This window comes from Canis lupus, chromosome 12 (assembly GCF_011100685.1).
Source record: "Canis lupus familiaris isolate Mischka breed German Shepherd chromosome 12, alternate assembly UU_Cfam_GSD_1.0, whole genome shotgun sequence".
Taxonomy (NCBI): domain Eukaryota; kingdom Metazoa; phylum Chordata; class Mammalia; order Carnivora; family Canidae; genus Canis; species Canis lupus.
Window position 1 is genome coordinate 6,353,643 of NC_049233.1, and position 21,861 is coordinate 6,375,503.

General features: G+C 46.7%; 2 long non-coding RNA genes across 3 annotated transcripts in view; both read right to left on the reverse strand.

Annotated features, from left to right (window-relative positions):
* Positions 1–10,527, reverse strand: part of LOC102155619 — a 31,718-nt gene extending 21,191 nt beyond the window's left edge. The window contains exon 1 of one of the 2 annotated variants that reach the window (XR_005367629.1): positions 10,359–10,527. This is a non-coding gene — a long non-coding RNA (uncharacterized LOC102155619). The remainder of the gene's footprint in view (positions 1–10,358) is intronic. The other variant, XR_005367631.1, reaches the window with a different exon arrangement.
* A 6,618-nt stretch (positions 10,528–17,145) lies between these two features.
* On the reverse strand, positions 17,146–21,604 carry LOC119876846. The gene is made up of 3 exons (XR_005367368.1): positions 20,696–21,604; positions 20,342–20,412; positions 17,146–18,961 (listed from the first exon to the last, which is right to left on the reverse strand). It is a non-coding gene; the product is annotated as an uncharacterized LOC119876846 (long non-coding RNA).
* Positions 21,605–21,861: the final 257 nt, after the last annotated feature.

Here is a 21,861-nt window from a genome sequence, read left to right on the forward strand (position 1 = left end):
GCACAAGGCCTGCACATAGTCAGGTTCCATGAGCATTCCTTCTAGTCTCAATAACCTCCACTGACAACTATGGTAAGAATTCAAGTGTGTGATGTTAGAAGCCTGGGTTGGGATAGTGGCAATGAGAATGGGCAGGGTCAAATCACAGAAAACCTGGGGGAGACACAGCGATTGTTGCAATTCTTTTTACACAGGTATTCAAGAAGTCATGCAGTCTGGGCAAGGAGGGCATTTAAAAGCACTGAACCCAGGTTCTACCACCAGGTAGCTGGTTGAGCCTGACTAAATCTTTTGCCCTCTTGGAGGCTGCTTTATCCAGTGAATGGGGAAAATGCCAGCTCTACCTTCCAGGGTTCTAAGGATCAAATAGATTGTGGATATCTAAATGATTTGTAACTGTCAAGTGTTTTTAAAATGTAAAGTGGTGGGACTCCTGGGTGGCCCAGTGGCTGAGCCTCTGCCTTTGACCCAGGGTGGGATCCTGGGGGTTCTGGGTCTCCCTACTCAGTGGGGGAGTCTGCTTCTCTCTCTGCTTGTCGCCAACTACTGTGGGCCTGACCCCGACTTGTGCTCTTAATTAAAGAAAATCTTTTAAAATTAATTAATTAATTAAAATGTAAAGTGGTATTAGTAGTACGCTTGTGACCAATTCCCCCATCCTTTTTTTTTTTTTTTTAAGATTTTATTTATTCATTCATGAGAGACACAGAGAGGGAGAGAGAGGCAGAGACACAGGCAGAGAGAGAAGCAGGCTCCATGCAGGGAGCCCAACTGGAACTCCGTCCTGGGACATCAGGATCAGGCCCTGGGCCAAAGGCGGTGCTAAACCACTGAGCCACTGGGGCTGCCCATTGCCTCCATCCTATTCTGGTCAATTCTTCATTTAAAATTATGAAGGCACCGTCTTTGAAGGTTCAGGCTAAGTGACTTCACAAACACTTAATACAAGTTTTGCTTTTCTTTCTCTGTAAAGAGAAGAATCAAAGACCTCAGGGGCTTTAGGTAAAGTGAAAGGTAAAGGTAGGTCAGTGGTTGGTCTGCAGCTCCCAGGCCACAACAGAGTCACAAGAAGCCAGAATGTCTGAGCCAGTTCTTTAGCCCCCAAGTGAAAGTCTCACCTGCTCAGAGATCTCCCCTTGCTCCTTTAGGAAGCTACCACCAAAAAAAAAAAAAAAAAAAAGGAAGCTACCACCAGGGGCTCCTCTTCTCAACCAGGTACTAAAACAGAAGGTCGCCCATCTGAATATGAAATTATAAATTACCATTGTCAGAACTAGAGCAGAAATAAGACGGTCTTTTTTTTTTTTTTTTTTGAGATTTTATTTATTTATTCATGAGAGAAAGAGAGAGGCAGAGACACAGGCAGAGGGAGAAGCAGGCTCCATGCAGGGAGCCCGATGTGGGACTCGATCCTGGGACCTCAGGGATCACACCCTGAGGCAAAGGCAGAAGGCCAGCCAACCGCTGAGCCACCCAGGTGTCCCCAAAGACGGTCCTTAAAAGGGCTCAGTGGCGGGGCACCTGAGTGGCTGAGTCGGTTGAGCACCTGCCTTCGGCTGGTGTTGGGATCCCTAAGTCCTGGGATCTGGCGGTCCCTCAGTCGGGAGCCTGCTTCTCCCTCTCCCTCTGCATTCCCCCTGCTTGTGCTCTCTGGTTCTGTCAGATAAATTAAAAAAAAAAAAAAAAAAAAATGGCGGGGGAGGGGGGGAGGGCGCAGCCCAGGTGGCTCAGCGGTTTAGCGCCACCTTCAGCCGAGGGCCTGATCCTGATGACCCGGGATCGAGTCCCACGTCAGGCTCCCTGCATGGAGCCTGCTTCTCCCTCTGCCTGTGTCTCTGCCTCTCTCTCCCTCTCTCTCTCTCATGAATAAATAAATAAAATCTTTTTAAAAAATAAAATAAAAATAAAAAAATTTTTAAATAAATAACTAAAAGAGCTCAGTGGTTCAAGAAGACTAGGTAGTGAAGGAATTTTGGCATGCATTAAAACTGCTAGTCTTCAGGCCCCATCCCAAACCTACTGAATCCCAATCTGTATTTTTTTGTTTTTAATTTTTTTCCCAATCTGTATTTAACAAGATTCCCAGGTGGTTCCTGTGTGCGGATTACAATTGTAAAGCCTTCATTCAGGAGGGTCAACTTGACCATGCATATCAAAACACTATCGAAGCCAGAGAGCAGGGGGTCTTGGCCAACAGACTAGGAATATGAAGGTCCCACAGGCAAGGTCATCCCTACTGTGGAGATGGGTGAGTCTGGATACCCAGCCTATTGGCTCCTAAGCTTTTAAGTCATCTGACTGCTCCTTTCAATAAACCTGTGCTCCCCAAACGCTTCTCCAGTTACCACCTGGCTTCTACTTGTAGGACATAACGTGCTGGGCATATTGACGCAAAGACATTTTTGCATCGGACAGACACTTTTCTAGTTGAAAACTACACAACTGGCATTTTTATTTGATATACAAATCAGATGAGGGCCTGCTTGTGGAGTCTGATAAATGAAACCGAGTGATAATTTAACAGCCCTGTCCCAAAACAGCTCAGCTAAGCCAGCAGGCTTTTACCAATAACCATATCTCATCTCCATCACTCCTTGATCCTAGAATTTCCAGCCGTATCACATAATTTGGCTCAGCTACTCCGGTAGCGTCACATTGCTGAATATTGCACTACTGACGGGTAAGTTTCCTGAGGGCAGCCAAGGTCTGCAACTGAAACCTGAAAGGATCAGTGGCCTGGGTGCCATGAACTTAAAGCCAGAAAGGAAAGGAAGTGCCTGTAATGAAAAGAAACCACAATTTCTTGTCTGGGGAGTTATTTCATGTTGATCTTGATACTGAAAAAGCAGGAAGTATAATAGTTAAGTGTAGATCAATAAGGGAATGGCGGGAGCCTGGGTGGCTCAGCAGTTTAGCGCCTGCCTTCGCCCCAGGGCGTGATCCCAGAGTCCCGGGATCGAGTCCCACATCAGGCTTCCTGCAGGGATCCTGCTTCTCCCTTTGCCTATGGCTCTGGCTTTCTCTTGTGTCTCTCATGAATAAATAAATAGAATCTTAAAAAAATAATAATAAGGGAATGGCAAAGTGAATTACGGTAGAGGCATATACCGTATATATCCAACACGGGGGCTATGCAGTTATAGTCCCTGTGGATTGTGTTTAGTAATCTGGCAAATACTCATGACATATATTCTGTGACCACCTGAATCCCAGCAGGAAGCAGATGGCGCAATCAAAATTGGGAACTCTGAAGAGAGTTTAATAAAGGGACTGTCTGCAAAGGAGTGAGCAGCCTTTGGAAAAGCAACCGAGCAGAGGGGACCTGCTTCCACTTCCAGGCTAGGCCAGAAGGGGTAAGTGGAGCCCTGTAGGAAACGGGGAGAGAGAAATACATGGAGGAAAGCCTCCAGGGTCCTCAGCCAGACTCGTCTGCAGTGATTTGGAGGGGAGCGAGGTGGGGAAGAATTATCTCTCAAACTCAATCAGAAGCCAAGGAGGCAAAAGAGCACCCAGCAGGCTGCTGGAGCACAGAGAGAGTAGGGTGAAGGTGACTGGTGAGAAAACCTGCAAGAGCGCATGGAAGATCCGCAGCACAGTGAATTTGCCAGGGAGGAAAAACAAACTACAATGCGAAATTGTTAAGCATACTCCAGAGATGTTTAAACTATATACGCGGGGCGTCTGGGTGGCTCAGTCGGTTAGGCGTCTGCCTTCGGCTCAGGTTGCAGATCCCGGGGTCCAGGAATTGAGCCCCGTGCTGGGCTCCCTGCTCTGGGGAGTCTGCTTCTCCCTCTCCCTCTGCAGCTTCCCCTGTTTGTGATCTCTCTCTATCAAATAAATAAAATCTTTAAAAAACACAAAACTATAAGCATTTGAAGAGATCAAAGGCAAATCTATCCAAAAGGCAACCATTCCTGTAGGAAGGTGTTGGGGACCGGACTGGGGGTCTTGGTAAGATGGAGGATTGTTGACTTTCAATTATTGATAACGTGGCCCTGCTACTTTTGTAATAAATCACAATCAATGAAGCAAGCTGAGGACAAGCATCTGGGGGAGGAGGTGGACCAGGCAGCCCGTGGGAGCACCTTTTGCTATCCTTCCAACCGCTTCATTGTACAAAAGGGAGAAATGACTTGTTCAAAGTCCTAAGGCAGGTTAGCGGCAGGCTGGGAGGCAACCTGGATCGGCTCTCCCCCTGCCCACGCGGGTTTCCAAACGGTCCTCACCTCTCCACTGAGCTCCACGCCACCCCTCCTCACTTCCTCCCTTCTCTTGGGCCGCAAATCCTTGAGCTTCTCCGACTCGCAGCAGCTAAACAGCCTCACACCCTTAATCTCACTGTCTGAATGATAAATCCTGCAGGACGGCTCATTCAAGCCCTTCACACTCTCCTTTGAGTAGCTGGGTGGTCTCTTCCGCCGGAGCGGAGGCTGCTGGCCCTTCCTTCCACTTAGCATTCCCCCAGGAGTCGAGGACTTCCCGGGAGCCAGGCATTCGCCTCCAAAACAATATCCAGATAGGACACGGCCCTCCCAGCCCCCTTTCAGGGCTAGACCATAAAATAAAGCCGCGTGGGCCTTGCACCCCTGGACAGAATCCTTTGTCTGGGTTGGAAACAGCCTGAAAAGATGAAAGGGGGCTTCCACTCTGACCTCTTCACCTCTTGTTATCTTGTGCCCACTCCCTTTAGACTCTCTGAAGCAGACAGCAGCATTTTCCCATGGTCGCTGGGGTTAACGACGTCTTAGCAGCTAGCAGAGCGAGGAATGTGAGGAATGTACCTGCCTAAGGGGCGATTATTTTCATCAAGGACAGGCTGAAATGGATAATGAGGTCAAAAACAAACGCCATCTCTTTCTCAAAGGACTCTGTAAAGAGAGGCTATTAGATATAGTTCATTAGTTGGGGGGTTGGGCGGGGGGGTTGGTGGGGGGGAGAGCTACTTTTTAGACTGGTGCTTAAAGAGCAAGGGAGGCATTTTGCCAAGTTTAGATTCTTTCCAAGTCAGCGGGGGGCTAAGTTTAGACGCAGATTCAAGCCTTTATATATCCGAGTTTCGTTCAGGTACAGGCAACAGGTGACGTCCTGGACTCAAAGAGAAGATTTGCAAAAGAATGTGTTGTAAGGATACAAGCGGGGGCCGCAATAAAAACAAAACAAAAACACCTAATACCCCAAAATCAAATCTAGAAAACTGATGAACCAGGGTTTACGTATAAAATATATTTATCAAAAAATATATATATATATATTTATCATGTGTTCCCCACCCTGCACCCCCAGATCTTATCATGACTTGTAACCTGGAAACTCCTAGCCTTTTCCCTTCCAACTCACCCTGCATCCAACACAGGCTCATCTTAAACTGCTTGTTATCCGTGCCCTGGAAAACTTTCACTGTTCACCAAGGCAGAATGTGAAAAAAGATCTGTGCTTCCCTTTTTCTTGATATCACCAAAAAATGTAAGTGTAAACTCTAGATGGCATCTAAAGCTCTTCAAAATTGGAGCCTAATTAACTTTCAACTTGGAACACGCACACCCCCTCGTGCCACCCCCACCACACATATATGTAAAAGACCACTTTCCAAGGATACCCCAGACTCTGTGACCACAGTCTCAAGGCAAAGGCCTTGCACTGTGCGGTGTACAATAAACGCCTCTTGGTATGTTTCAGTTCTTTTTTGGGGTTAATTTTCCCATGGGGGGAAAAAAAAACACAGCAACAAACGGAATTTCAGGCTTGGTTCAATTTATACACAATCACTTGCTGGAACTTCGTGGAGAGGTAAAGGCCAAAGCCAAATGGGTGACCTCCCAAGAGTGCCCCATCAGACAGGAGGGGGCCTGGACACACAAACACACATGTGAGAAAAAAGCACATGCCTCCAAAAATCTACAAAGAGAAGGGGAAAGAATCAATTGTGAAGAAAGACTGCTGTGGTTAAGGGTGCAGGCATTTCTTAACCTGCGCTAGAATCTCCACAGCTCCCTCAGCCTCAGCTTCCTTACCTATAAAATGGGTTGGTGTATTAAAATAAGAGATGTGAAAAAATAATAATATAAAATAAAATAAAATAAAATAAAATAAAATAAAATAAAATAGGAGATGTGAATAAAGCACTCAGCAGACTGCCTGGCGTATGGTGAGTTCTATAAATGTTAGATCTGATGATGATGATGATGATGATGCTAATGATATAGAATGACACCTGCAAGAGTTCTTTGCTTAAAAAAACAAGCCTGCTCTCTGTGGACACATGCTGGACTCCAAGTACCCTGATGAAGCTGTGCTCACTTGGGCTTTGTACCTTTGCCCCAGCTCTTCTCTGAGTTTGGAATGTACTCTTCCCTCCTCCTATCTCTGTTCAAAGGACACCTTCCCAGACCAGCCCCTCACTCCCAACCCAGCAGAAGGAATTCCTCCCTCCATTAAGGGACTGTGATGGTATTTCTCACTTTGTTTTAATAATGGCTTGCATATATGTTGGTCTCCAGAGTTAGAATATTAACTTCTAGCCCTATTATTAGCTTTGGAATTCTCAGTGTCCAACACAGCCCCAGATCTAACTCTCCAGTATGAGTGCTCAGAAAGTATCTGTGGAAAGAATGCACAAAGAATGAACAAATAAATGGCTGTACCTTGCATGGTTTCACACCAAATCCCACCCACCAAGTCTCTCTACTGTCAGACCCCTGCTGACACCTGTTCCAGAGAATACTCCTAGAGGCTCCCTGGGACCTGGGAGGGCATTACGGCATTTTCAGCTGTTGCCTCCACTCCACCTTGTGTGACCTGCTGACCAGCTGGAGATGCCACACGGAACATGACTCAGGGTGGCCAAAAGACGGTTTCATCCCCAAACTACAGAATTCAGTTACAGGTTAGTGCCCAAACTGCTACCCTAGGAAATGTCTGTGAATCGATCTGTATAATGTAGTCTATCAACATCGACAACTTGGTGACCTGGCATTCTCTTTAGCTCCTAGGAAGCTCAGAGGAACCAAGTGATAACTGATCATTTTCCATTTTTGTCCAGTAGTCATGAAAGACACAAAAGATCCTAAATCTTCTCCCTAATTCTGAGTATTCATCAAATTCAGGAGGACATACGGTCAGTGGTCTTGCAATAGGAAAAAGATACTGGGTCGTCAAAGGAATTAAGCCGGTGACCTCCAGCTCATTAGCACCTGTTACATCCAAGTGAACTTAATGGGCCATAGCCAGAGCTTCAGGGCTGCTGGAGACGTAACACAGGGCAGTAATACTGGAGAGGTGATATAAGAAATGATTAGTTATGGGGTGCCTGGGTGGCTCAGTCAGTTAAGCATCTGCCTCTGGCTCAGGTCATGATCTCAGGGTCCTGGGGCCCTGCCCAGAGTCAGTCTCTCTGCTCAGTGGGGAGTTTGCTTCTCCCTCTCCCTCTGCCCCTCCCCTCTGCTTATGCACTCTCTCTCTCTCTCAAACAAATAAATAAATACATTTTTTAAAGATTTTGAGAGAGAGACCATGAATGGGGGACGGGGGGGGGGGGGGCAGAGGGAAAACCAGACTCTCCACTGAGCAGGGAGCCCAAGGCGGGGCTCAATCCCAGGACCCCGAGGTCATGACCTGAGCTGAAGGCAGAGGCTCAACAGACTGAGCCACCCAGGCATCCCCAAAAATAAAATCTTTTAAAAAAGATTAAAAAAAAAAGAAAGAAACGATTAGTTATGAATTATCCAGTTAAGTTTCAGTCACTTTAGGAATTTACCACTTATTATTAACTGTGGAAATATGCAGGTATGTACATTTCTGAGCCTCGCCTTTTTCCATCTACATAGTGGGGCTGATAACCTAAATCAGAGGATGGAGGTAGGAGGATTAAATGTGACAATGTAACCTGCACAAAGTGAGTGATTCCATAATAAAAGGTAGTGGAAAGCTATAGACATAGAAGCCAGAGTGATGGTGGTCCAGTAAATAAGCAGAAATTATGGAATGTGTAGACCTGTGCATTGGGAAAGGAAGGGAAATGGGAGGATGACTGCTCTAGGATAGATGTTGGGCTCCAGGGCAAGGGCAGGGGAGGGACTGAGAGAAGAGGTGGGTATCAAGGGTAATGAAGTCATCCATCACACAATCACACAACCGGGCATTACCTGTTTGTCTAACGGCCCCCGCCTTTCTAGCCCTGAATCTTGCCTTGTCCTGGGCCCTGCTCTACTAGATCCACCAGCATCCCTCAGGGAGCCTAGGAGGGTCACTCAGAGCTTTACATTTTAAGTTCTCTCTCTCTCTTTTTTATCTTATTTATTTATTCATGAGAGAGAGGCAGAGACACAGGCAGAGGGAGAAGCAGACTCCCTGTGGGGAGCCCAATGTAGGACTCGATCCCAGAACCCCAGGATCACGCCCTGAGCCCAAGGCAGATGCTCAACCACTGAGCCACCCAGGTGGCTACATTTTAAATCCTTGAGGGCAATGTTGGACATCATTAAATCCCACCACACCACTTTATCAAGGAGGGAACTGAGGCCCAGAGTGAAAGACTAACTTGCCCCAGGTCATCTTTCTAGTCCTGTGTCTGCCACTAATGTGCCATGAGACTCTGACAAGTCACTTTCCCTTTCTGAGCCTGCACTTCCCTCCTCTGTAGAACGAGAAGTTTGCAGCACTGAGAGAAATAAGTTCCCTCCAACTAACTTTTGCTGTATCAAAATAATGGTTCCTGGGGCGCCTGGTGGCTCAGTCAGTTAAGAGTCCCTTTTGGCTCAGATCATGATCCCAGGATCCAGGGATCAAGCCTTCCCCAGTAGGTTCCCCTGCTCAGCAGGGAACCTGCTTCTCCCTCTGCCCCTCCCCCTACTTGTGTTTTGTGGTTTCTTTCTCTCTCAAATAAATAAATAAAATCTTGGGGCGTTTCGGTGGGTCAATGGTTGAGCACCTGCCTTTGGTTCAGGTCACGATCCCGGGGTTCCAGGATCAAGTCCCACATCAGAATCTCTGCATGGAGCCTGCTTCTGCCTCTGCCTGTGTCTCTGCCGATCTCTCTGGTCTCTCATGAATGAATGAATGAATGAATGAATGAATGAATGAATAAATAAATCCTTTAAAAAACAAAACAATTGTTCTCTCTACCACTCTCAAGTTTAGCCATTAGATTCCTCACTCCCTCTCCCTAGGGATCCCTGGGTGGCTCAGTGGTTTAGTGACAGCCTTCAGCCCAGGGCATGATCCTGGAGTCCAGGGACCCAGTCCTGCATCGGGCTCCCTGCAGGGAGCCTGCTTCTCCCTCTGCCTGTGTCTCTGCCTCTCTCTCTCTCTCTTTCTCTCTCTGTGTCTCTCATGAATAAATAAATAAAATCTTTACAAAAAGAAAAAAAAAGATTCCTCACTCCTTGACCCTCGACCCCTGCACTCATCTCACACACAAAAGTCAAGAAAACACATGTTTGGATACCGTTTGAGCTTAATTTTAACTGCTAGTTTCACCAGGGGTAAGGACAAGAAGAAAGTGGTCACACAGAAGAAAGTGCTAGTTGCTGATGGCTGCTGGGCGCCTGCCCAGTGTGCCCAGCCCCTGTGATCCCATCCCTGCAGTGCTAAGCGCTGGCAGTGCAGCGAGGATAAATAAGGCCAGCGATCACCCCTTACATGGCCATCCCCAAGGCTGCACGGAATCCCTGGGATTACGCAGACTTCTGGAGGGCTTGGAGCAAGTGCACATCACCTGCTGCCACCACAAGTGTGCCTGGGCTTCTGCAGCCTCCGTCTTGTGACTGAGGAATTTTTAAATGGAAGCTCTGAGCTCACAAAAAAGGAAAATGTCTCCCTGATGTCACACAGTTGCTGCCAATTCATCAGCTCAAGTTAAAGGTCAGAGAGGGGGAAGCCACTGCTCCAGGGTCCCGCGGCTGCTCCCTCAGTTGGGGCTTCCCTTCCAGCAGGCTTCCCGCCAGCCACCCAGGCAGGGCCAGCGGTGGAAGCCAAGCTGAGAGCTGTTTGCACTTCCAGGGCACGCACAGAGGCAGTCCGAACACCGCCTAACTGCTTCTGCCCTTCACAGACGTTAACCAATTCATCCTCCGGCCACTCTCCGGCCACCACGGTCTTCTGCAGTCTGGGCACACCCTGGAAACTTGACCCCAAACTGTCCTGAGGGTCCTTCCCTTGGGATCACTTCAAGGACAAAACCAAATTGGCACAGAAGTTCTTTTGGTATTTTACTAACTGAGTGCAGTGTAGGAGCAAAGAGTAGGAGTCCCACTACTAGGATGACAGCCTGCTCCCCTGGCTTCCTAGAGGATGATCTTTGCAAGTTACTTAGCCTCTCTGAGCCTGCTTCCTGACCTGGAAATGAAGCTGAGAATACTTACCTCGTAGGATTTTCCTGAGGATTCAGGGTGAAGCTCTGGTACAGGGCCTGGCATGGTGCAAGTGCTCAACAAATGTCAGCTTGGAACCAAGACGACACAGCTAGAACTGGACAAATTATCTAATCCTTGAGTCTTCACTTCCTCATCTGTCCAATGAGAATAAGCATATGTAATTGGCGGAGTCGCTGTGAGGATTCAGGGAAACAAATATACAGCAATGAACACAGCACCTAGCACTGCAAAAATAGATGGTGGCTACTGGGATTACTCTTTCCATCAGGAAACTGTGATCTGTAGGGAAGGCCTGATGTCAAGCCTATCCCCCTACAAGTCATAATCCAGAGTTAAAAATGAGACATGGAATAAACATGTATATGGTTCCAACGTGGGCACAGAAAAGAACTTTTAAAATTCATTTTTAGAGTTTTCCCCTTTGGGGGGACTGTTTTCAATTGTGGCTTAAGTTTCCAAGGAGAAGAGAGAGATGATAGAAGGTACATGGGTGAAAGAGAGAGGTTTAATCCAGCAGATCTGAGAAGTGACCTCAAGGAGGAGGAGGCTAAAATAACTGAGTAATAAGAGAGCAGTGGATTTCTCTAGAACTGGAAGGGACCATAGACTAGTTCTCTACTCCAAATGTAAAGAACAGGGCACCTGGGTAGCTCAGTCGGTTAAACATCTGACTTCTTTTTTTTTTTTTTTTTTTTAAGATTTATTTGAGGACAGCCCGGGTGGCTCAGCAGTTTAGCACCCCCTTCAGCCCAGGGCCTGATCCTGAGACCCAGGATCAAGTCCCACATTGGGCTCCCTGCATAGAGCCTGTTTCTACCTCTGCTTGTGCCTCTGCCCCTCTCTCTCTTTCTCTCTCTCTGTCTCTCATGATTAAATACATAAAATCTTAAAAAAAAAAAAGATTTATTTATTTGAGGGAGAGAGAGAGAAATAATGAGTGGAGGGAGGGGTAAATAATGAGTGGAGGGAGAGGTAGAAGGAGACGAGAAGCAGACTGCCCACAGAGCAGGGAGCCCAATGAGGAGCTTGATCTCAAGACCTTGAGATCATGACCTGAGCTGAAACCAATAGTCAGATGCTTAAGTGACTGAGCCCCCAGGCGCCAGGAGCACCTGACTCTTGATCTCAGATCAGGTCTTGATCTCTGGGTTGTGAGTTCAAGCCCTGCATTGGGCTCTACACTGTGCAGAGCCTACTTTGTTTGTTTTTAAAAGATTTTATTTATTTATTTATTTATTTATTTATTTATTTATTTATTTGACAGAGAACGAGAGAGAGAGAGAGTGCACAAGCAGGTGGAACGGCAGGCAGAAGGAGAGGGAAAAGCAGGCTCTCAGATGAGCAGAGACCCCAACATGGTGCTCAATCCCAGGACCCTAGGATCGTGACCTGAGCTGAAGGCAGATGCTTAACTGACTGAGCCACCCGGACACTTCTGGAACCTACTTTAAAAAAAAAAAAAAAAAAAAAAAGGTGCAGCCCCGGTGGCTCAGTGGTTTAGCGCTGCCTTTGGCCCAGGGCATGGTCCAGGAGATCTGGGATAGGGTCCCACATCGGGCTCCCTGCATGGAGCCTCTGCTTTTCCCTCTGCCTGTGTCTCTGCCTCTCTCTCTCTCTCTCTCTCTGTGTGTCTCTCATGAATAAATAACATCTTAAAATATATATATATGGATATAAATCAGTTATTAAAATACCAGAAGAACTTCTGTGCCAATTTGGTTTTGTCCTTGAAGTGATCCCAGGGAAGGACCCTCAGGACAGCATTGTGTCAAGGTTCCAGGGTGTACCCTGGTACTTAAAAAAAATTTTTTAGGGATCCCTGGGTGGCGCAGCGGTTTGGCGCCTGCCTTTGGCCCGGGGCGCAATCCTGGAGACCCGGGATCGAATCCCACGTCGGGCTCCCGGTGCATGGAGCCTGCTTCTCTCTCTGCCTGTGTCTCTGCCCCTCTCTCTCTCTGTGACTATCATGAATAAATAAATAAAATCTTTAAAAAAAAAAAAAAAATTTTTTTTAAATAAAAAAAATATATATATTATATATATATATTTAAGATTTATTTATTACTTTATTCAGAGAGAACCGCTGTGCCACTGGGACTGCTATATATATATATATATATATATATATTTTTTTTTTTTTATAAGTACCAAATGTAAAGAACTGTCCTGGCAAGACAATGACAACAGCCAGCGCCTGGCTGAGAGTGGCTCACTGTACTCACCCAACACTGACTGTGGGTCTTCCTTTTGGGCACCCTGGGTACCCCCAAACACAGACTTCTGCCTCTGTGAAGGTTGCTCCCTCCTATCCAGTGAGCAGTCAAACCCTAACTCTCCCTCCTCCCTGGCATCCCCCATCCTTCGCTTCTGGCACAGGGATATTCCAGGTGAGGCTTTTCTTCTGGGCTCCTTGTTCCCTTTCAGTACCCTCTCAAAGTGTCCCAAACAGGTGAGCCCTTCCCTGGCAGCTTCTTCCCACCAGTCTTTCCTCTTACCCTTAAGACAAAGGCATTCAAGGCTCTCTGGGTGTTATATTTCCACGGGCTATTAATATTTTAATGACACGACTTAGAAAGTCGATATAAGGGATCCCTGGGTGGCGCAGCGGTTTAGCGCCTGCCTTTGGCCCAGGGCGCGATCCTGGAGACCCGGGATCGAGTCCCACGTCGGGCTCCCGGTGCATGGAGCCTGCTTCTCCCTCTGCCTGTGTCTCTGCCTCTCTCTCTCTCACTGTGTGCCTATCATAAATAAATAAATAAAAAAATTAAAAAAAAAAAGTCGATATAAATATATTACATTTTGGGGGGATCCCTGGGTGGCTCAGCGGTTTCGTGCCTGCCTTTGGCCTTGGGCACGATCCTGGAGTCCCGGGATCAAGTCCTGCATCGGGTTCCCGGCATGGAGCCTGCTTCTCCCTCTGCCTGTGTCTCTGCCTCTCTCTCTCTCTATGTCTATCATAAATAAATAAAAATAAATCTTTAAAAAAATAAATATATTACATTTTGTAAACATTTCTCGAGCCTATATCTATGGCCCAGGCACTACTCTAGCCCTTCTACCCTATTAGCTCCCCAGAAGCTTCACATAAGAAATGGTGGAGAATCAAGTGCGTGACCCTCCATACCCTCTGGCCCTTCGAATCTGGCCAATGATCAAGTGTTGGGAGACCTTTCTTTTGTCTCCCACACGTGTTTCTCCCAACCTGTTTCGACTGGGCACCCCACCTCTGCCCTCCCTAGTCTGTCATTTGTACCTTATTCACGGATGCCCCTGCCTCCAGAGCCTCAACCCTCCTCTATGCTATTCTGAACACACCCATCTTCCTCAAAAGCCTCCTTCATCACATTATCCACCCCTCCAACTCCAAATCCTTCCATGGCTCCCTCCCTCCACCCCAGATTTCATTCAGCATTCTCTGTGACCCAGCCCTGACTCTCTGGAGTGGGATATATTCATAGAGCTCTGCCTTACCCACGACAGGGGGGCTCGGAGAAGGAAGGAGAAGGGAGTCTCCGAATCACTCTGGCCAGAGGGCTATGTAGCCAGGAGGGCTTCCTGCAGTGTGGCCGGGGCACAAATCTGAATCATAGTCAATGAGAGCAGCCAAATTCCTATCTGGGAAATCAGGGCAGTCTGAAGGGTGAGGCCAAGCCGTAAACAGAATGAGTAATGAGGTCAGAAGCTGGTGAGGACCAGAATCATGTCTAGATGCAGTTCAAGGAAACGGAAATGGTACAGGACTGAGGCTGTGAATTGAATTATAAGAAGGTATGCTACTCTACACGGGGATGGGGGTGGGAGGAGTAGCCCTCGGAATCTCCCTCCCCTCTGGCTTCACTGTTTGGGTTTTCACATGTGTGTGTCTTCCCTGCTGCCAGTTTCCATGCTTCACAGGGCCCGGGCACCGCTCAGTGACTTGTCCAAGGTAGCTCTGAACCAGAGCTCCGCCTCCCACCTCGCAGGGGACGTGCTAGGGAAGCAAGCTTATGCTCATGTTCGTCAGTGGGCAGATTACCTCACATCTCCACGTCTCAGATTCCTCATCTGTAAAGCGAGGACAATAATAACACTACTTCATAATAGTGTTACATAATAATAAGACTACTCTGAGGATTAGCCAAGCAAATATTTGTAAAACGCTTAGAACAGTGCTTGGCACATAGTAAATGCTGTATAAGTGTTAGTTAAATAAAAATAAGGTGCACAGCTGGTAAATAGGGCCAGCACTCAAAGTCAGTTCTAATTTTAACATCCGAGTCCTTAGATCCTCCACTAAGGTCAAGAGCAGGTTATGATGGACTAAGCTAACTATAGGACTTTCAAAAATTAATTTTCATGTCTACTAAGAATAGAAAAGCATGCTGTTGGCTGATTTTACTTGGGCACAAAGGAAATATCACTTGAGTTAACGCCCTTACCTGTTCTTAGGAAACCACTAGGAAATCCAGAAGGACCAGTTCAAATAATAGTTTCCATCCCAAATTTAAAACCTTTCCTTTTTTTTTTCTTTTTAAGATTTTATTTATTTATTCATGAGAGACACAGAGAAAGGCCGAGATATAGGCAGAGGGAGAAGCAGGCTCCATACAGGGAGCCCAATGTGGGACTCAATTCTGGGACCGCAGGATCATGACCAGAGCTGAAGACAGATGCTTAACTCCTGAGCCACCCAGGCATCCCTTTAATAACCCTTTCAAAAAAAAAAAAAAGTCAAATTTAGAAAATGACTGTGGTGTTCAGGGGCGCCCTGCCAGCACAGTCCATGAGGCAGGCGACTCTTGATCTCAAGGTTGTGAGTTCAAGTCCCAAGATGGCTGTAGAGATTACTTAAAAATAAATAAATAAATAAATAAATAAATAAGGACGCCTGGGTGGCTCAGTGGTTGAGCATCTGCCTTTGGCTGGATCGGGCTCCCTATGAGGAGCCTGTTTCTCCCTCTGCCTATGTATCTGCCTCTCTCTGCGGGTCTTTCATGAATAAATAAATTAAAAATCTTAAAAAAAAAAAAAAGAACCAGTGTAGATCAGGGAAGCTGGGTTTAGTCTGGCAAGGGTCAAGGCTACAGCTCTCCTAGGAAAGGTAGTCAGAGAGCAGATAACAGAGAAAGAAGCACTGTATTTATTTTCCAAAACTGTTGGGGGAAGATGTTTGTAAAAGAAAGGAGAAGAACGTGAGTGTTCGATTTGTGTAAAATGATAAAAAAAAAAAAAAAAAACGGGGGGGGTACTGAATGCTTCTATAGTTTAGTAGCAATTCAAAGAAGATAGTGTGCAAAAGGGTGTTTGCTTTGGCTATCTATCAACCAGAAATCTTTATTAACTGAACCTCTCACGCGACTACAGTAAGGCCCTAATAGATGTTTGGAAATGAGGACTGCAAAATCCTAAACGGCTTTCTGAAACAAGAGAAAAAAGATGAAACAAAGCTTGGTATGGTTTGTGACAAGTGTATTTTATTGTATTATAATTTTTCCCAAACAAGCAATATTTTTGTCATCTATAGTATGGGGTGATTTATACGCCATCTAAGAACTCTCTACCCATCCTATGATAAGAACAATGTGTTGCCTGATTATGGCTAGTATCAGGGTTTAATAAATATTCCTTTTCTCTGAACAGGCTTACCCCATTGCTTTCTCCCATGTTCCCACGCCCCATTCTCTCTGCCAGTCTCTACCATAACTTGACCCCATGCTTCTCCACTATCTTGATTCTCCCCTAAAGGAGATGTCCCCGGCCTTAGGAACTACGGACCCTGCTTTGCACACTTCCACACTGGGGTAGAGATTTGGATGGTGTGTGTGTGTGTAGGGGTGTCTCTCTTTCCCTTTAGAGGAGAAGGAAGGACACTAGCCTGGGCAGAATGGAAGAAATGAGCTCAGCTCTTGGGAGGTTAAGGGCCTCGGAGCCTGGGGTGCGACAGCTGAGTGGCGGGGAGCACGTGGCTTAGCTAGAACAGAAACAGAGCTGCAGGGACCGCCCAGGGGACACAAAGCACAGCCCAGCTCGTGCCCGCAGGGCCCCGGATCCTTCACCCACGGAGGAGGTTCTCCCGCTGTTTCTGATGACCTCCCCGCTGCTCTCGGCCCCTCCTCGGCCCACACTCCGGGCTCTGCATACCGCAGGGGTTGGACACAAATAAAATCCATACGTGGGCTCCAGTCTCGGGTCACAGCATTTGCTTACCAGCTCTGCCCGAAGACGGCCCGGCTCTCACCTCCCTTCCCCACCACCGAATCTCTGCTTGTAAACACCAGTCACTGGGTAACACCCTCCATCAGACGCCTTTGGGCTATTATTCATCACCGACTAACCTTCAACCAACTTCATCTTCACAGGCCTCCCCCCAGAAGAGAGGAAATTCCACAGCTCTGAGGTGATGCGAAACGTGTTCTGCACGCCCGGCTGTCTTTCTTTCTGACTCTCCCCAGCCAGTTCCCAAACTGGGTTTCCCGGGCCCCCCTGGACACGGCCTCCCGCCCCCCTCCGCACCATCTCTCCCCCCACCCTCTTCATCCCCCCCTTTCTTTCCCTCTCCATTTTACACACTGTAACCTGATAGGCTGGAAATGCAGCCTCTTTCATCTTCCATTTCCCACATCCTGAAAGTCCGGAGAGAAGGAGCCCACCCAGATAAAGGCATTCCAAGTATGTGCATCCCCCTCCCCCTTAAACTCCATTCACAAAGCAGATTACTAAAGGCTCTGGGCTCCAGGGAGGCCCTAGGCCCCTCTCCCAGCCGCGCGCCCCAGCCCCCCCACCCCCACCCCCAAGAGTTTACTCATTCCGAGCCCTCGCTCCTCACCGGCACAAAAACCTAAGTCCACATGCCTAGAACCAAAAATTAACTTTTCTCTGGACTCTGATCCTCTGGGAAGCTTTCACACTTCACTCAGATTGGGACCACAAGGGCTGGAGACTCTGCCTACCATTCATCTGTCCCAGCTGCCTTAGGATTTCTAGATAAGAAGGCTCAGGGAAAATGTGTCTTTGGACCAGGGGCAAAAGATACAAACGTAACATGTGATGTTTCAAGAGGACTCGCTCATGTCTTTGGAAAAGATCACAGACTGTTCTAACCCAGAGACATTTCCTTCCAACAGAAATTGGAAGCCAGAGGAAAAGATGCTTCATTTGAGGGGATAGGCAGAGAATGCCTGTGTATGTGTGTGTGTATGTCTGGGGGAGGGTGGGTTCTAGTAACATTTTTGTTTAGAAATTTCTGGAGCAAAAAAAAAAAAAGAAAGAAAGAAATTTCTGGAGTCCAAATGTCCTACCATAGTTCTTCACTACCTGAAAATTAGTGATTATAAAACATACTCCCCAGCTCAGTTCTTCAGTGGTCCTGTCCTGGGTTGTCACTGACAAGGTCTCCGACCTCAACCTCAAAGGTTGAGAAGTACTCCCCCTCCCCACCCAAGCATCCCCTTTCATTAAGGATGATAAACTATCTTATCCACCCTCTAGGGAGAGTGGGAAAGATCTTTGAATCTGTACCAGGTCTGGGATAATCAGTTTTCTGAGTTTACCAGCCACTGTGTGAAACAGGATTTCCTGTGTCAAAGAATGCTCCCCAATCCTGATACCACGGAGTCTATTTAATAGATTATAAACCATATTGCCTTTGCAACTCAGGATAGCTAACTTGCTCAGTGTGCTAGCATCGGACTGAAAATTTGCTAAAATCCAGGCGCATGTCAGTGCATTGGGTCATGCATTCAGTTTATCTAATTATTACCCAAGAAGTTGCATGGAATTCCAAGTGGAATTCAAGATCCCAGACCTGGGAGATGTAGTCATGATGATAAGAAACAACAGACTGTGGCAGAACGGCCACTTGGCGGCTCCTCAGATCACCCCTGTGGTGCTGAGGAGAAATCTGTACTGTAGCCCTGCTCCAGGACTGGCCCACATTTGCAATCCCCCTGCAGGGAGCCAGCTCCCCATACCCAGCAGGTAAGAGGCTCCTACATGGGCTCAGCCTCCTTAGTCAGCAGCAGCACGAAGGGATGCACTTGGATGCTTGCAGCTCTGAGCAAGTATTTTTCTCTCTGAGCCTCAGGTTCCTTCTCTGTAAAATACTAATCCTTGCTAATCCAAAGGTGATCCCCCAGACTCGAAGCAAGGCTTTACCTGGGAGCTAGCTCAAAATGCAGAATTCCAGGCCCCATCCACAACCTACTTCATTTGAACAGGATCCCGGTGATTCCGGCACACCTCACAATGTGAGAGAAGCTCTGGCCTGGCCTCTGGATCTCAAAGGTCCTCTTTCCAGTCATGAAATTGTCCGACCTCCGTAAGTGGTTTCCAGGGAAGTTTTTCTTCTCTGATAAATGGTTTTTCTTCTTACGCCTCCACTCTTGGCACTTACTGTCTCTCCTGCCAAGGAACTCAAGCTTCAGTAGGCATCGGATTTGCATGAGGAGCTTGCTTAAAATGCAGATTCCTGAGCCCTATCAAGAAACACCGGCTACAATTGGGGTGGGGCCAGAGAATCTGCATTTCATCCAGTTTCCTCCAGGTGGTTCTACAGATTATGGTTCCGGTTTACATTCCTTTCTTCCGACGTTCTATTATGGAACATTTAAAACCTAAAAAATAGACAAAATAGTAATGATGCGCAATCATGTTTCCAAACCCAGCTTCAACAATATCAACTCAAGGTCAATTTTGTTCCACTCAGATTACATTTTTGAAAAATGTTTGCCTCTAGACCTCCCCGGTCTTCTTAGTCCTCCTCCTCACCTAAATGCCTGTGGTCCCTTATTTATTTTTTTGGAGTAATCTCTGGGCCCAAAGTAGAACTCAAACTCACGACCCTACCCCCACCCGCACCCCCAGATCGAGAGTCACGTGCTCTAGGGGCTCAGCCAGCCAGGTGTCTTGCTTGTAGTCTTTTAAGGGTTCCCTAGCACCTACCACTGTGCCTGGCACATGTAGGCACTCAGAAAATGTGTGTAACGGGATATGAAAAAGAACTTTCAAATAAAATATGTGATCATCTACCTGGGTGGCTTAAGATGGAGGTCAACAGGATTACCTGATCCCCCATTTTTTCAATTATTTTGACTGTGATGCCTTTTTCAGTTCGAGAAACTAAGGCATCAAAATGCATCTTATCAAAGGGGAAAAACTGGTGGAAGGTTTCCAGAAGGTCCCTGTCTACGCCCCTTTCCCTCTGGCTCCAACATTTCGTAAACGACTTGGTGTTTGTGTGTGTGCGGTAAGAGAAAAGGTAGGAAAATAGCTCTAGGGGAACGAGGATATCATCTCAGGGCCTGTTTTACTCTTTAACCTGGTAATAAATCTCTTTAAAGCTCCCAAGGTATTCGGAATATCCTGTCCATGGCAAGGTCTTCGCACTGTCGTGAAAGAAATTCAAGTTTAATAGGTGGACTGAGCGTTGAGCTCCCAAAGGCACAGCCTTGCCCTTTCCGACCATTTGTTAATTATGAGGCTAAATCTGCGAACTCTCTCAGATGGGTATGCTGAATAATAGGAGGGAGAGTGCGGGAAGAGGCAGGACCGTACCGAGAAAAGCTCGGCAGTTCCAGAACTCAGCACAACAATCAAAGGATAAAGTGGTAATTAGGCCTGATTATCATGCAAGGCAGCCCCGGTTAAATTGGAATGTAGCCGGAGAGACGAAAGGCTGGTTGGAGAGTTTGCTATGCAGGAGACGTGCTTTGATGTCTGCAGGGAAGGTTGTGTTTCATTCAGCCCTCCAACCAAAAAAATGTTGCAGGAGCAATATGAAACCTTCTAAGATGCAGCAGACGGCAAGCAGAAGTGGAGAGCAAGTGGCTGGGTCCGAGTTCTCCCGTGAGTGAGTGTGTGTGTGTGTGTGTGTGTGTGTGTATGTGTGTGTGTGTACTTATATGCTGCTTTTCTCAGATTTACTGCTCCAGCCTCTTGGAGATGTCAGAAGACAGGAAAACAGAAAGGAATACACGCTCCAACTATTAGCTCACCGTCCTTGGCTTGGCAGGTTCTTAGGACAGGGGAGAGAATGTGTCGAAGCTTGGGGCAGCCTTGTTACCTGCTGTGGGGAGAAAAGCAAGAGGAAATGGAGGTAAATGACTCTGTGTCCCGGAGAGGCCCTGAACTATGCTGACAGATGCAGATGGAGTCATCTGAGGCTGCCAGCTACCGCAGCCTTTACACCAACTGATGTAGGAAGAAGAAAATGAGCCAAGAAAGTAGGTTAATCTCCCAGAGAGACACAAAATAGGTAGCAGGTACCATTTTTTACACCTTTCACTCTGTAGTTGCTTCCAACCCAGAGCTGTGAAGCCCAAGAAATTCCTTTTGTGTCCTTACCTTACCTTTTAGGGGTATCTCTGATCTAATAATGTTGTTTCTGTACCCAGGCTCGTTGCTCAGCTAGATGCACTCCCCGAACCAAGCCACAACTTTCATTTCCACGCAAGGGATTTTCAGTACAACTTGGTATTGGGAGATGATCAACTTTGTACTAAATCACGGACAGGAAAACAATAGTCAGGTTTGTAGTAAGATGTCATATTATCGCCTTACTTATTCACGGGGTGTTCACCAGAGGAAGTGAGATGTGAAATCTTGATTTTGCTTTAAGACGGTGCGTGAAAATACAGAAATCCGACGTGGAAGACTAAATGCAGAGTCTTTTTCTCACAGATTTCCAAAATAAGATCTTTTCACCACTATGCTCTACCATCCAGCCACACAGTTCAATATTTCTTTTCAAAAGGGATGGAGTAAGTTGCTGATCATGTTATCTTGAAGGCACCGAAAGAACATGTATTACATATCCAACACATTGCTTCTTCGGTTTATCTCAGATTTTTCCTCTGCTTTTGCAATAAACAATCCACAAAATCAGCTGTTTTTGCTGTGATTTCTTCTGTACTTCAGTTTACTGTTAAGAACTGTATAAAATAGGGATCCCTGGGTGGCTCAGCGGTTTGGCGCCTGCCTCTGGCCCAGGGCGCGATCCTGGAGCCCTGGGATCGAGTCCCGCGTCGGGCTCCCGGCATGGAGCCTGCTTCTCCCTCCTCCTGAATCTCTTCCTCTCTTTCTCTCTATGCCTATCATAAATAAATAAATAAATCTTTAAAAAAAAAAAAGAACTGTATAAAATAATAATGACACAAACTTAACCATACAGGAAAGAGACCATGAATAACTACAGGTACAACCCTATTGCTTCTATAACTTTTTTTTTTTTTTTTTGCTTCTATCACTATTGACATTGCAACAATACTTTAAAATCATGTAAGTGAAGGATGGATGCTTTGATGTAACAAGCTGTCCCCCTCCCCGCCCCCCTCCCCCGCCGCCGCCCAGAGTGTCACTTGATTTAGGAGAAACTCTACTACACCCCTTCTATAAAATTCCCTGAAATTACTCTTGTGTGCAGCATAAATTTAGCATAAATAAATTGCACAAGATTGAAAATACCCTTTCAGCTATCTTATGTCGTATAATAAATGAAAATGAATTGTGGAGTTTT